Source organism: Mesoplodon densirostris, chromosome 19 (genome assembly GCF_025265405.1).
Source record: "Mesoplodon densirostris isolate mMesDen1 chromosome 19, mMesDen1 primary haplotype, whole genome shotgun sequence".
NCBI lineage: Eukaryota > Metazoa > Chordata > Mammalia > Artiodactyla > Ziphiidae > Mesoplodon > Mesoplodon densirostris.
The window spans coordinates 48841318-48855631 of record NC_082679.1 but is presented as its reverse complement, the minus strand read 5'-3'; the positions used below and the strand labels follow the sequence as shown (position 1 = coordinate 48855631).

The following is a 14314-nucleotide window of genomic DNA, read 5'->3' as shown; positions in this document are numbered from 1 at the left end:
GCCACACAGCTTTCAGGATCTTAGTTCCACCACCAGGGATCGAATCGGCACCCCTGGCAGTGAAAGCACGGAGTCCTAACCACTGGACTGCCAGAGAATTTCCTCAGCTCCCCCATCTTAAAGCCACCAACCTCTATCTATCATTCTTGGCAAATGAGTGTTTATTGCTCGAGAGAGAAAACAGGCAGGCTATAAGGCATGAATTCCCCATACTTCCTTTCCCAGACACAAATTATCCTTACCTGTGTCCCTTTAGGTCCAAGAGAAGAAGCAATCCTATGTACTACATCCCTTTTTCTTCCTTGGTCCTTGAAAAGTTTCTTCTATTAATAAATTCCTATCCTTCATCTTCAACTCCCTCATTCCACAAGATTCCTATTCCTACTGTATCTCTTTCTAGCTTCCACTTTCCTTCACAACCACACTTAGTACAACAGTTGTCTTCACTAGCTACCTCTATTTCATCTACTTAAAATTATTACTCAACCTACTACTACTTGGCTTCTGTTCCCACTAGTCCATTAAAATTTCTCTGTCACCAATAAACTCCTAACTGACTTATCTGCAACTTCTGACTCTACTACTGGAAACCCTTCTCTCCATTATCTTCTATTTCTTTTTTCCTCTTTGATTCCTCTTTAGTCTACTACTTTTTCCATTCCCCTTAAATATTTTGGGTGTTTTCCCCAGAGAAATGAGTCCTCAACCACCTTCTTTCCTATTTTTCTCCCTTGATTGTTAATTTCAACTTGAACCATAACTGCATGATATTCATAAGTTGACGATTATCATTGTTTGCTTCCAGTTCCAGATTGTTAGATATAAATACTGACTCAGTATCTTCATCTGGATACTTAATATAGACATTTCATCCTTAATGTGTCTAAAACCAATCTCTTCATGTACTTCTCCCCCACCCCACCAGAGTCTTTACCATCTCGTTAAATGAGAACTCCATTCTTCCAGTTTGCTCAGTTCAAAAATTTTGGTTATCATCTTTCACTTTTCTTTTTCTCTCACACTCCACACCTAATCCGTGAGCAATTCCTATCTGCTTTTCCTACCAAATATATCCAGAACTCCACCTCTTCTTGCTACCTCCACGACCACAATCCTGGTCTACTTGTCTCACCTGGACTAATGCAAGCGCCTCCTAAATGAATTACTATTTCACTCCTATAGTTTGTTATCTACACTGTAGCCTGAATCATCCATTTAAAACCTAATTCGGATCACTCCTCAGCTCCCATGTCAGAGTAAAACCTAAGGTCCTTACATGATCTCAGCACACCAACATCTCTCTCTACAACTCTCCTCGTTACCCACTCTGCTCCAGCCATGCTGGCTTCCTTACTAGTAGTTTCTTGAACATGCCAAGCACCTTCCCAATCTCAAATCCTCTGAACTTACTATTACTCCATCTGGAAAATTCTTTCCCTAGATATTACCATAGCTTACTCCCTCAATTCCTTCAGGTCTCTGTACAAATGAGGTACCACTTCTTTGAGGCACTCTGACCACCCTATATAAAATAGCACCCACTAGCACTTTATTATCCTTCCTAATCCTGCTTTGCTTTTTTCACTCCCTGCATTTTTTTAAAATCGAGATATAATTTACATAACAAAAGGGCACCCTTTAAACTGTACAGTTCAGTGGTTTGAGTTTATTCATAAAGTTTTACAGTCATCACCACTACCTAAGATTCCAGAACACTTTCATAACCCAAAAAGAAACTACATACCCATTAGCAAGTCATTCCCCACTCCCTCATGCCCCAAATCCCTGGCAACCACTAACTGACTTTCTCTCTCTATGGATTTGCCTGATCTTACCCTCTGACATTTGATAATTATTTATTGTCTCTTTCCAACTACCAGAATATAAACTGGTGAAGGCAGGAACTTTGTTTTCTTTAATTCTGTGTCCCCAGCATCTAGATTAGTGCTTGGTACATAGTAGGTGCTCAATATCCCACAAGAGTCTTAATTTCAACATATCCAAAATGGAACTCATTATCTTCTGCTGCCTTATTTTTAGCATGAAACTATTTTGATGTAGCACTTACCAAACTATGTTGAAATTGTGTCTGTCTGCCCTATTAACAATGGTAAGCCTCTTTAAAGCACTGAGCACAAAATATATTGAATAAATGGCCACCTCCCCAAATATCTTAATATTCAGTATATTAACAACCTAAATTTATGCTTAAAAATTAACTAAATACCATTATGGCAACAAATCATAATTTCCACCCCTCCATTCCTACTTTCTCCCTAACATCTTCTCTAGACAACAGAGATAACTATTAAGTCTATCAAGGGTAACCCTCACTTACTTATTTATCCTCTATTAACTTTGGGTCCAAGACCTACTTTAGAACACGTTGGAGGAAGATTAACCCACACATACCAGAGTAGGGAAGCCAGAGTAGAAATGGTTGCAAAAGAATCTCATAGCCAGAGCTGATCTCCAAGATTCACCATGGTGAAGAGTGCAGAGTTACCTGATTTCAACTATTAGGATCATGTGACCTTCACTGTACAAAGAAAACACAAGACATATGTAATAACTGTATAAAATATCACTAGTTGACTATGATATCTCTATCACATTTATTCAGCTTTCTATGATACCTGAGGGTCTCTTCTCTGCATCGTGTTGCTGATTCAGGTTCTTATCATATCCAGCCTTGGTTTACCACATCTTGCACAGCTATATCTGTTCCCTCCCTTATTCTACTCTTCCCCAATCTCTAGCTCTATGATCCAGCTATACTGAATTTCTTTCAATCCTCCAACATACTAAGCTCTTGCTCATCTCCAAATTTTCCAATATGATAGTCTCCCCTTTGCCTAAAACATTCTTCCTCCAACACAGCCCCTCCACCTTCACCTGATGAATCTTTATAATTTCAGGACTGAGTTTGGATGTCACCTTCTATCAAAAGCCCCTCTCTGATTCCCTGGCACATTGGTACCTTCTCATGTCCCACTTCATCAATCTGTATTTTCCTTTCAGAGAACTTAGCATACTATTTTTAACGGATTATTTATTAGTCTGTCTCCCCAACTAAGAAGGTAAGCTCAGTTAGGGCAGGAATCATATTTTTGTCTTTTACTATTATATGTGCAGTCAGTAAATAAATGATCTTGGCCAAGGTTACAGAAAAAAAAAAGGTACAGATCAGAAGTCAGAATACCTTTTTTTTTTTTTTTTGCGGTATGCGGGCCTCTCACTGTTATGGCCTCTCCCGTTGCGGAGCACAGGCTCTGTACGCGCAGGCTCAGCGGCCATGGCTCACGGACCTAGTTGCTCCGCGGCATGTGGGATCTTCCCGGACAGGGGCACGAACCCGTGTCCCCTGCATCGGCAGGCGGACTCTCAACCACTGCGCCACCAGGGAAACCCCAGAATACCTTTTTTAAACCTAGCTGTTCTACTGATTAACAGTGCCAACTTGGGCAAGTCTCTTAATCATTTGGGGTTTTGGTTTTATCATCTATAAGATGTAGATGATAACTATACCCCTTAGGTGCAGAAAGATTAAATGAAGTAATGTATATCAAAGTGCTCTACAAAGCTGTGGGTGAAGTGTAATACAAAACTAATGTAAGCTATCCACTTGCCCACTCTCCTATAATAGAAATAATCCTACTTGTTGTTTATCATAACATGGTAAGTCAGTCTATTGAAGTTAAAAGGAACTTTTCTCAAAATGAAATCAGATTTGGAAAATATACTAGAAGCAGAATAGTTCTAATTCCAGCTCTTAGCAGTTTCAACTAACAAGCAGTAGATTTTTTTGAACCTATTAGTCAAGTGCTAATAGGTTAATGAACAACTAGGTAGACTGGAATAAATTCAGCCCTCTAACAGCTACAGCTGAGAATAGCGCCTGGGAAAAAAGTTCTAACACGAAAACAGGTTAAAATGCAAGTTTTTATATTTAAAAAATGCTGATAATCTTATATTCTTATACTGTACCAAAAAATGTCACAGTTTCTTATAATAATAAACTCATTTCAATTTACCATTTTCCTTCTCTAATTTGCTTCCTTTTCCTCATCCTATTCTACACACCTGCCAGTTTTAGGATTACAACCTTTATATCTATATTCTCAAAATTACTTTATTAAAAATGTAACTGTGCTGTAATACTAGAGGTGAATTAAAGTTATTGCAAATGCCATTCCAGTCTCCTTCTTAGATGTTATGTTTCACTATAACATCTTCTATAAAGACAGAGAGATATAGGAGATCAGTAAGAGTCACATTTTTAAAAACTTGACCAGTTAAAATAAAATTCTGACTAAGATTTGTTGTTTAGGGACTTCCCTGGCAGCACAGCGGTTAAGACTCCGCACTTCCACTGCAGGGGGCACGGGTTGGATCCCTGGTAGGGGAACTAAGATCCTGCATGCCGTGTGGTGCAGAAAGATTGAATTCATTTATTCATATTTAGTAAAGGTATACACATATCTATAATCTTCAAAACCCATTGGTAACCTAAAACTAGCTTATTCATTTTTGGCACTAATATAACTAGAAAAAAATGTAGTTAAATCTGGCATTTTCTCAACTCTTCACAAAAAAATAAAATTACCATTAATTTTGAATTTTAAAACTATGTCTGTCAAATACCCATTTCAGTGTTCAAGACTGACCTCAGGTGTCACATACCCTGTGCAGCCTTCTCTGATCCTTTACGGACAGTGTTAAGGATTCCCTCTTCTCCACTTGCATAATATCCCATATTTCTATTAAAGCACATACTGCATTACTTTAAACTTGACTAATTTTATTTTCTCTCAACTGTGAACTTCACTAGAGTGATTTCCTCTTATATTGTGTCCTTAGTCCAGTAGAGGAGCTAAATAAATGTTGAATGAATGTTTAAATTAATTGTTGGTCTATCAGGTTGACAGTGTTAGTGAAGAGGGGATGGCATAGTTAAAAATACTGAGCTTGTGAGTGTGACATATGTATGGCATCAAACAAGTATGACCAGGAGAAGATAACTTGTCATATATTTTGTAACCCAGACTACCTTTCTCTACCAGAGTATTTGGTTTTGTTTGATTGATTTCAGGCAGAAATGGCAGCAAAAGTGAGATGAGAGGGAGGCCGATGTAGATTACCTTTTTACAATCATGTATCCAAATATGAAGTTGTGAAATAAGCTTGTTTTCTTTGATATATTCATTTCTTCGGAAATTGCAATTTTAAAGAGTAAAATTACTAGTTATGGAATTGAATATTTGGATTACATAGTAATTAACTATTAAATTTTTAGTGAAAGTGTGTGCACGTGCCTCTATGTACTTTTTGGAACAATCTTGAATTTATAAAACAGTTGTGAGTACAGTGCAAAGAACTTTCTTTCTTCTTTTTTCCTGAACCATTTGAGAGTAAGTTGCCAACATGATGCCACATCACCTTCGAATACTTTAGTATGTATTTCCAGCAAACAAGGATATTCTTCAAAATATTTTCTCCCATTCCACAGGTTGTCTTTTTTTTTCCTATGGTTTCCTTTGCTGTGCAAAAGCTTTTAAGTTTAATTAGGTCCTGTTTATTTTTTGTTTTTAATTCCACTACTCTAGGAGATGGATCCAAAATAATACTCCTGCGATTTATGGCAAATAGTGTTCTGCCTATGCTCTCCTCTAGGAGTTTTATAGTACCTGGTCTTATATTTGGGTCTTTAATCCATCTTGAGCTTATTTTTGTATATGGTGTTAGAGCACGTACTAATTTCATTCTTTTTTTTTTTTTTTTGGCTGCGTCGGGTCTTCGATGCTGCGCGTGGGCTTTTCTCTAGTTGCAGTGAGCAGGGGCTACTCTTTGTTGCATTGCACGGGTTTCTCACTGCGGTGGCTTCTCTTGTTGAGGAGCATGGGCCCTAGAGCATGTGGGCTTCAGTAGTTGTGGCTCGCGGGCTGTAGAGCGCAGGCTCAATAGTTGTGGCACACAGGCTTAGCTGCTCCACGGCATGTGGGATCTTCCTGGACCAGGGATCGAACCTGTGTCCCTTGCATTGGCAGGAGGATTCTTAACCACTGCGCCACCAGGTAAGTCCCTAATTTCATTCTTTTACATGTAGCTGTCCAGTTCTCCCACCACCACTTACTGAAGACACTGTCTTGTCTCCACCGTATATTCTTGCCTAACTTCTCGTAGATTAATTGACCATAAGTGCATCGGTTTATTTCTGGGCTTTCGATCCTGCTCTATTGATCTATATGTCTGTTTCTGTGCCACCACTATACTGTTTTAAAAATGAAAACACAATGATCTACTTTTATCTTAATCCTATAAAGCACATGTAAAGTACTCAAGATCTGTGGATCTTTGGAGTTTGAGATGATAACAAGCTTATAGCCACTTGACCAATTTTTGACAGAAAAACATCAATGACAACTAATTACCACATTTCATGCAAAAGAAAATAATTATAATTCCCCTTTTTAGGAAATTTTAAATCAATTAGGAGGAAAATGAAGACTCCTATAGCAAATTTAGCAAAGGATAAGAACAGACAATTCAAAAAGATACACAATAGCCAATATATACAGGAAAAATATTCAATTTTATTTTTTTTATTTATTTATTTATTTATTTTTTTTTTTGCTGTATGCGGGCCTCTCACTGCTGTGGCCTCTCCCGTTGCGGAGCACAGGCTCCGGACACACAGGCTCCGTGGCCATGGCTCGCGGGCCCAGCCGCTCCGCGGCATGTGGGATCTTCCGGGATCGGGGCACGAACCCGTGTCCCCTGCATCGGCAGGCGGACTCTCAACCACTGCGCCACCAGGGAAGCCCAAAATATTCAATTTTAATGGCTAAAAGAATAAGATAGCATAGCATATAAAACTGTAATAGTCTTTAAAAAATAATACTTGGTGCTGGCAAAGGTTCCAGGAAACTGGTATTGCTAATGGATATAAACTGGTAAAACCTTTTTGGAGGCAATAAGGCAACAGGGTCATTGTATTTCAAATGTGTACATGCTTCTTCCCAGTAATTATACTTTTATAAATTTAAATTAAGAAAAAAAATAGTTAAGTTTGCAAAGATATGCATACACAAAAATGCTCTATGCAGCATTGTTTATAAACATGAAAACCAGAAACATCCTAAATGTCATCAATAGAGTAGTTAAATAAATGACAGCAATGATGGTACATCCATATTATGAAATATAATGTAGCTATTAAAAATAAAAACACAGATCTATTTGGACCACAGAAAACATCTATAACATATTGTTGAGTAAAGGAATCAGGCTATTAACAGTAAAAAAAAAAAAATAAAAATAATCCCATTTACATAAAAAATATATATATGCATAGAAATATAATAGTGGTTATCTATGAGAGGTGGGATCTTTTGTAACTTTTATTCTTTGTATTTGTTATATTGTTTGAAGTCTTTATAATTAAAAAAAAGCTACATTATGTCCCATTTATTAACCTAGAGTGGTGTCCAAAACTTTCTAAGAAAAAAAGCACAATATGACTCTATTTTAGAAAAAAATAAATGTAAAATGTCCACACTGCACAGAAAAGAATACAGAATGACATACTGTATGTCAAAATGTGAACAGTTGTTATCTCTGCATGGTAGGATTATATATTATTTTCCTTTTCTACTTTATATGCCTTATACGTCATACAATAACCTACCTTTTTTGTAATAAGCATAAAAAGTATAATTGTATTATAATCTGAAAAAATTAAGTTTTTAATTTTTAAAAAATTTCTATTAAAAATATCTTAAACACCCCAAAAGAATAACTTGTCCTAAAAAATTAACATTCTTTCCTTCAATATATCTTCGACTTTTCCTCAAAATATCCAGAGAAAATTGGAGATTCACATTCAAATAATGTTCAAAAGCACTAGCATAATGAAAACCATTATTTCATATAAACTTCATAATAACCCTGTTAGATAAAGAGGAAATGAGGATAAAAGGATAAAGAGAAATACAACTAGCAAAATGTGAAACAGGTATTTTAAAATACTGTTTCTTTTTTTTTTAAAGAGCTTTAACAAGCCATTTAAAAATATATATATATATATATATTTATTTATTTATTTATTTTGGCTGCGCCGGGTCTTAGTTGTGGCCCGTGGGATCTTTAGTTGCGGCATGCGTGCGGGACCTAGTTCCTCGACCAGGGATTGAACCCGGGCCCCCTGCATTGGGAGTCAAGAGTCTTAGCCACTGGACCACCAGGGAAGGCCCAATACTGTGTTTCCTAACTATAAATTCTGTACTTCTCCCCCCACCACAAAGGTACCTCTAGATTAACTGAATTGCAAATAAAATACAAAAGTAAGTTAATTTTTCCACAGAAGCCAGTCTGGTACCAACTACCTAAAGCTTTCTCCCTTCGTCTTATTCTCCCAGAATAAGAAAATGGAGCCTTAAAAAAACAGACACTCTGGACAATACAATCATTAGTAAAGAAGAGATGGCCGGCAGCACAGTTTCTCTTGCACTGGCACAAATTCTTGTTTTCAAACCCAAGAAACTTTGGTACTCTTATAATTCCTAAAGTCAGATATATCAAGAAACCACCCAAAGAAATATGGCCATAAACATAGAATGCCCAAAAGACCAATACTGATGTTTATTCTGCTTTATTTAAGATGTGATGTCTTCCACCTTTTCTTTGGCACTAATGATAGTAAAATAAAGGTATATTTTTTATTCCTTTCGAAAAAATATGTAGAAACTATATTCCAGTAATAATAACATCAACTTAAGTAGCCTATGCTAGGCACCCATTCTAAGTACTTTACTTCTATTAACTCATTTAATTCTCATAGCCCTATGCTGTAAGCTCTATTATCAACAGCACCTTACAGATGAGGAAACTGAGGCAAAGAGAGGTCAATGAACTTGTCCAAGCTGTCACATAGCCAGTGTATAATATAACCTGAACCTGAACCCAGGCAGTCTTGCTCCAAGGCCCGTATCTTTAGCCACTATACACACTGCCCTCTCCATATTATTAATATATTATTTTGGGAGAGAATATGGTAACAGAATGAGAAGAAAAGGTTTTTCAAATTGTCTTAATGTTTTTAAATTCTATATGGTCAGAGAACAAGAATATTGCTGTTGAACAAGAATACTGGCCCCATGGGACTTCCCTGGCAGTCCAGTGGTTAATTAAGACTCCGTGGTTCCACTGCAGAGGGCACGGGTTCTATCTCTGGTGGGGGAACTAAGATCCCACATACTGCATGGCACAGACAAAAAAGAAAAAAGGAAAAACAAAAAGAATACTGGCCCCACAAAATGGGATATGAAATGTTCCTATGTAGGTGGGCATTAGACCTTGGAACCGGATCCGCTATAGAGAATAGAGTCTCACGACATTAACTTCTGTGTGATCCTTATTTCAATGGAGAAACTGAGTGAGGCAATAGAGCACAACTACCTGACTGAAATGTTAGAAAACAACTCACCTTTGAGACAATGTCTCAAAGACTCAATGTCTTTTTATATCCTTGGCCCAAAGGCAGCCATTTAAAAATATGTTTAGCAAAACTGAAAAATAATTACAATGGGACAATCTTTTTTTTTTTTTCTCCAGTACACGGGCCTCTCACTGTTGTGGCCTCTCCCATTGCAGAGCACAGGATCCGGATGCGCAGGCTCAGTGGCCATGGCTCACGGGCCCAGTCGCTCTGTGGCATGTGGGATCTTCCCGGAACGAGGCACGAACCCACGTCGCCTGCATCGGCAGGCGGACTCTCAACCACTGCGCCACCAGGGAAGCCCCAATGGGACAATCTTTATCCTGTCAGGCTAAGGGGGGAAAAGGCTAGAAAAAGATATAGAATACAACTTGAAATTTACAGAACATTAAACTTAAAATATGACTGTCTAAACCACTTTAGAAGTTATTTTCTCCTTATAATCTTCTAACCTGAGACAAAATAACTGTGAACAACAACTTTCCAATATTTACAATCTGAAATTCAACTGAGTTTTATTTTAATGATACAAAGAAGAAATAATACTGTTCTGTAATGTGAAACACCTCTCCTGAAAAATCCTGAACTTTGACTAATATGGTTTTTTTGTTTTTAATAAATGCTCAAACCTAAAATTATTAGGAAACCATTCTGTTGTATATCATCACCTAATTGCCTAAAACAAGATTTGTCAATTTATTGGTTCATTCAGAATACTTGTATTAAGTCACCTGGTATTTAGCACTCATTAAAATCTGTACCGAGAAGACATACAAATGTCAAAGTAAGGAGCTCTTTAGATATCTGGGGTGTCAGAGTCACCTATGATGAAAGACAAAATACACAGAGAAAGAATAATGAAAAACAAAGTAACAAAGTATCAAAAAAAAAAAGAAAGAAAGAAAGAAAAAAGACAGTTCTCTTTTATTTCCTGGATTTGAAATTCAAGAGCCTTACCCTAAATACTCAAAGGAGAGATTTGAACCATCCTGAAGTTTCTAGTCAATCTTAGTTGAATACCAAAATTAGGGATATTGCTTTTTACTGTCTATTTATAGCTATTTTAACTCATAAAACTTTTTTACTCTCTTATTTTTATCCTATGAATTTCCAAGTTGAATTTCCTTTGAATTTTCAAGTTGAAGTTTTATCTACATTTAAGGATTTTTAGCAATCCAAATGTGGATTTGCTTATCCATCCTATTATAGCACATCCACATTTGGTAGTTACAAAGGTACTGTTCTCACAGGACACACCATCCAGTCCCTTTATGAAGAGCTATGCTTACTACAATCCATAATCTCTGCAATATGCAATTAATGGACAAGTAGATGAACAATATCCTACTAAAAAGGAAGCAGGAAAAGAAGAGGTCCAACACACTGGAAGGATCCTCCCTGTAACGCTCTGGTCTATCTTTGTTCCAGAACTAGACAGCAGTGAATATTCAAATAGTTCTTAATGGAAGAAGGCCTAGAACCGTTTTTTCCCACCAATTTCCCTCTAAATTGGCATATCCAGTGGATATGCTCTCTTCTGGGCAATATTACAGGGTCCAAACTACAATGATTTTTCCAAAAGACCTTACTTCTCATAGTTCACTTTTTCTGTTTTATTTTGCTCATATAATAAATGACTGCTAAATTTCACTTTTAAATCTATTTGATTTGGGAGATTCCAAAATATAATTTGTTTCTATGTTGGTTGACAGTTGATGTTTCTGAAAAGTCCTAACAAGTTCAAGAAATACTAGTATAGATGTATAGGAGAACAAAGCACATCTAAATTTAAGGGAAAATGCACTTTGGGTTTACACACAAATAAGCAAACAAGTACGGTGAGAACACAATGACTCGGTAGCTATCTTTCAGCTCTAAGTTACCTTTCTATTTTTAGAATTAGCAGCCATCTCCCCTCTGAAGTTTGCCACCTCAAGCAGCCCATTGTAATTCCAACAAATGAGTAAAGGCAACCGTGATTACAGACCTAATCTTAAGCTTATAGGGTACTCGAGGAATCTATGATGCAATTAGTACTCGGTAAGAGCGCTAGTCATTCTACAAAAGTTATTGTATAAATTACCAAAGTGCCTAATTTATACCTAAAACATTATTTATTCATAAAGCCTACTCATACACAGATTAATATGCCTTTACCAGTAAACATAGAAGTACTGGTCAAGATAAATTTAACTTCACTAAAGTGAAGTGATGTTCAACATTGAATCATGTTCAAGTTCTCTCACTTATTCTCAAACTTAAAACGAGCTGTGGCAATAATTTAAGAAAACATCCTTTTAAATACAAAATATTTTAGTAGTTGAGGAGCATAACAAATCAAAGAAAACTAAATTAAGCACTTTCATGTTCACACAAGACAAATACTAAACTAGCCAGCAATGCCTCTTACTCAGGAACTCTGATGAATACAGTTATACCTATATTTAATCTAGCAGTATGTGAAATAGATGCATGTATACGTATACATGAATCACTTTGCTGTACACCTGAAACTAACACAACATTGTTAATCAACTATACTCTAAGACAAAAAGTTAAAATAAATAAATAAATAAAAGATACTATTAAGAAAATGAAAAAAAAATCTAGCAGTTATCCAGGGTCCTCATTATCCTCTACTAATGTCTAATTAATAATACAAATACAAAGAGAACGTTTCAAGACAGTAGGGTTTATAGTTTCCACAGCTACAGAAGTGTATCTCACTTCCCTTATGCAGTTTTTCTTCCTCCTAGCTCACTGTCACAATTCTGTGACATTTATTAGAAAACTGCAATCCTCTTGCTACTATTAAATATAAACATTTGCTTTCAGGAAATCAACAAAATGAATCAACCATGCATATTAATAGTCAAAAAAATTTCCAAACTAAACGAGGTTAATCTACTTCATGAATTTTTCAGTCATCTGTAGTCTAATCTTGCTCATCAAAATTTCTTGATTATTCAAGACGTAGCACACTCAGTATTTAGATCATCCTATCTACATTTAAAGCACATTTGGATGATTTAGACAACTAAAATATACTGTGTTAAATGGGAAACTAAAAAAGGCTCCCTTCCATGTGCCACCACACAATTACCTCTGTCTCAATAACTTTATTAAAAAAGTTAGTATATCTCAGTCTTAAAATTATTTTTTGTTTTTTTTTTAACATTTTGTGGGTGTGGTAAAATATACATAAAATTTACTACTGTATCTATTTTTTTAAGTCTAAAATTCAATGGCATTAAGTTCATTCACAATGTTGTACAACAATCACCACTAGTACTCATTTCCAGAACTTTTTCATTGCCTCAAACATAAACTCTGTACCTACTGAAGAATAACTCCTCATTGCCCTCTCCCCATAGTCCCTGGTGACCACTATTCCACTTTCTGTCTCTATTCTAGATACCTCATGGAAACTTACAATATTTGTCCTTCTGTATCTGGCTTATTTCAATTAGCATATGTTTTCAAGGTTAATCCATGTTGTAAGATGATATCAGAATTTCATTCCTTTTTAAGGATGAATAATATTCCACTGTATGTATATACCACATTTTATTTATCCATTCATCTGTTGGTGGACACTTAGCTTTTAGTACACTCAGAGTTGTGCAACCATCATCACAATACATTTTAGAATATTGGTATCACTCTCAAAAGAAACCCGGAGCCCTTTAACTATAATCCCCCTCACTCCCCTCCACCCCAGGAACTACTAATCTACTTTCTGCCTCTCTGGATTTGTCTATTCTGTAGATTTCATATAAATGGAATCATACAGTATGTGGTCTTTCATGATTGGCTTCTTCCACTAAGCATACTGTCAAGATTCATCCATATCCTACATGTATCAGTAACTGATTCCTTTTTATGGCCAAATATTATTCCATTAAATGGATATACTACATTTTGTTTATCCATCCATTCATTAGTTGATGGACATTTGGGTTGTTTCCATACTTTGGCTATTATGAACAATGCTGCTCTGAACATACGTATACAAATATACACATATATTTTATGTGTACAGATGTTTTCATTTCTCTTGGGTATGTATCTAGAAGTGAGATTGCTGGATATGGTATAACTCTATGCTTAACTCTTTGAGGAACTATCAGATTATTTTCCAAAGTGGCTGTACTGTTTTACATTCCCACCAGCAGTGTGTGAGGTGATTTCTCCACATCCTTGCCAACACTTATTATCTGTCTTTTTGATTACAGCCATCCTAATAGGTGTGAAGTGGTATCTCAATGTGGTTTTGCTTTGCATTTCCCCAATGACTAATGATATTGAAAATCTTTTTATATCTTCATCAATATTTAACATATTTTTATTGCATCAGTGCTTTTATTTTAAAACATTTATATGTTTAGCAATATATTAAAGTCAATATGTTCTTATATATAACAAATATATTTAATAGCACAAGCAGTATTTGGCTGCTATTAAACTAAATATACAGAAATAGTTGTCCTAATCAATAAAATGAAGTACAGTCAGACTCTTCATATTGTATTTGTTTATACCCAGTCACCTAAGTGTTTCTCTCATTTAACTGACATGTTTTTATTTAAATATAATCAATTCCTGTCCTCAAGAATGCCAATCAGGTGCAGCCACTACAGAAAATAGTATGAAGATTCATCAAAAAACTAAAAATAGAACTGCATGATCCAGCAATTCCACTTCCAGGTATTTACCTGAAGAAAACAAAATCACTGTCTTGAAAAGGTATCTGCACCCTCATTTTCACTGCAGCATTATTTACAACAGTCAAAACAAGGAAACAACTGAAGTGTCCAT

General features: G+C 36.0%; 1 protein-coding gene across 6 annotated transcripts in view; it reads right to left on the bottom strand.

Annotated features, from left to right (window-relative positions):
- NFAT5 (nuclear factor of activated T cells 5) overlaps window positions 1-14314 on the bottom strand; it is a 132701-nt gene that overhangs the window by 102747 nt on the left and 15640 nt on the right. Inside the window, exon 1 of one of the 6 annotated variants that reach the window (XM_060083043.1) lies at window positions 2413-2433. The exons of the other annotated variants lie outside the window; for them this stretch is intronic. The gene's annotated coding sequence lies outside the window, so the exon portion shown is untranslated. Of the gene's footprint in view, window positions 1-2412; window positions 2434-14314 lie in introns of those variants that run through there. 6 annotated transcript variants of the gene reach the window in all.